The sequence below is a fragment of the Ipomoea triloba genome, chromosome 13 (genome assembly GCF_003576645.1).
Source record: "Ipomoea triloba cultivar NCNSP0323 chromosome 13, ASM357664v1".
NCBI classification, from domain to species: domain Eukaryota; kingdom Viridiplantae; phylum Streptophyta; class Magnoliopsida; order Solanales; family Convolvulaceae; genus Ipomoea; species Ipomoea triloba.
Window position 1 is genome coordinate 4718190 of NC_044928.1, and position 2279 is coordinate 4720468.

Consider the following 2279-nt stretch of genomic DNA (forward strand, 5'->3'; position numbering starts at 1 on the left):
CAGTGCTACCTACGTCGCCGAAGAAAATGGCCAAGTATTCCACCGGAGCTACTATCACTCCACCGCTGGAACCATAGATCTAAGCAGGAAGAAGGAGGTCGAAGCTCCAACCTGTCTTCATTATATTACCGCTGGAATACGTAGATCTACACCGCCGCCGGTCGAAGCTCGCTCATCGCCGCTGCAAGACGTGGATCTACACCGCCGTCGCTCAAAGCTCGCTCATCGCCGCTGGAAGACGTAGATCTACACCGCTGCCGCTCGAAGCTCGCTCGTCGCCGCTGGAAGACGTAGATCTACACCACCGCCACTCGAAGCTCGCTCGTCGTAGTTGCCTCGCCACCCCGGATCTACACCCCTTAAGCTACCCCGGAGCTCGTGCTGCCTTGCCGGAGCTGTTGTTGCCTCGCCACCCCGGATCTACACCGACACCACTGTGTAGTACGTACGTCCAAAGGTAGATGAAGGAGTAGCTAAAGCAGTAAGTTGGTCGAAGATCCAGAGAAGAAGAATGAATAAGCTACGGATGAAGAATGACTAAAAGAGAACAGATAACACACATACATACATACAATACACTTCTTTACATAGGCAGCACAGTAGTGTATAGTAATAAATTAAAAAAATATTTAAAAATACACTTCTGGACTACGTTAGTAAAGACGCTTAAAGTGTTTAAATATTTACAAAAATGCCACCTCATTATTTTTTCTTTACTTTGGAAGTCTTTAGTTGTAACTAAAGAAGTGTATTGTTTCATTTTTTTGGTCAATTCTCTACTAGTGGTAACATGAACACTGCAGAAGGTCGAACTTATTTAAGTTGTGACTCTTTGTGTAAGGCAGAATCAGACGGTGAAAATCTATCACAAGTACACACTCTTGAATTTTTAAATAGTCTGAGATTGTTTGGGCTTCCCAATCATTCTTTGACATTAAAAGTTGGTGCACCTGTTATGTTATTGCGGAACATAGATCACTCTCTTGGTCTTTGCAATGGTACGCGCCTCATTGTCACAAGATTGACAGATCATATTGTGGAAGCAAAAATAGTTAATGAGACACACCAAGATTGCCCGAATTCTCTCACCCCATCTGATACGAGATTGCCCTTCAAGTTCCAGCGTAAACAATTTCCGTTGATGCTTGCATATGCAATGACTATCAACAAAAGTCAAGGTCAAACACTAACTCACGTTGGGTTATTGCTAAAAAATCGGTCTTTAATCACGGTCAGTTGTACGTGGCTTTTTCACGAGTAACTCATCCTGATGGCCTGAAAGTTTTAGCTCTAGACGAGTATGGACAAACTTCTTTTACTACTACCAATGTCGTCTACAAAGAAGTTTTCAATAATGTGTAATTCAAAAAAGTTATATTATGTTTTCTTTTTTTTTATACAAAGATGACAAATTTGTTATATATCTATATAGAAAATATATCTTCTGTACATATAATTTCTATAATTGAGTTGCTACACAACGAGATAATTAGACCAATTAATACAAATCCTATACATTGATATGCAAATTGTTTAATGTATCAACACCAAATGCGTATATCTACATGTTTATTATTAATTGGTAATTATTTGTTGAGTCAATTCCTTTTTTGGTCCTAGACTTATAGTGGCAAAGACAATTTTAGTCCTTCTTAAAAAATTTAGACAATTTATGGACACACTTATTGTGACGAAGACAATTTTGGTCCTCCGTCTGTATTCCCGTTAAATGGCCGTTGGAGAGGGGGGTATTTGTGTCATTTTCATCTGATCTCAGCATTTGGTATACTATTTCTTTCTCTGATCTTTATCAAAGTATAGTAAAGTAGTACTGCAACTTTGCATCAATCCCACGTACGTACTCCCACAATTCACACAAAATGGACGCCAGTAATCCCCTCATTTTTCTCCCAGCTTCGCTTAGCAGACATCTAGGATCCACCCATGATCTCATCTGCAGCATTATAATGCAGCTCCTCCAAGAATTTGTTTCTTGTCTTTGACCATCTATTGTGTCATCAAGGCAGCAGCAAGTTGGACGATTTCATGTTTAATCACAAAGATATGATCCAACATTTCTGCCCAGATTTCACCTCACTCAATTGAATCATCATGAACCAATGCGCCAAATTAGACACCTAAAAGAATAACATGACAACCAGCTGAAAAACACAAGTAATGTCACACAGGTTTTAGATATATAAAACCTTAAACAAATGCCATACATCTCAGAACAAATTAAATACTCCGCAGTTGGTCTTTTTTTTTTTTTTTTTTTT

General features: G+C 39.3%; 1 long non-coding RNA gene across 1 annotated transcript in view; it reads right to left on the reverse strand.

Moving 5' to 3' along the window:
• Positions 1–571, reverse strand: part of LOC116002263 — a 4739-nt gene extending 4168 nt beyond the window's left edge. Inside the window, exon 1 of the long non-coding RNA XR_004094424.1 lies at positions 10–571. This is a non-coding gene — a long non-coding RNA (uncharacterized LOC116002263). The remainder of the gene's footprint in view (positions 1–9) is intronic.
• Positions 572–2279: the final 1708 nt, after the last annotated feature.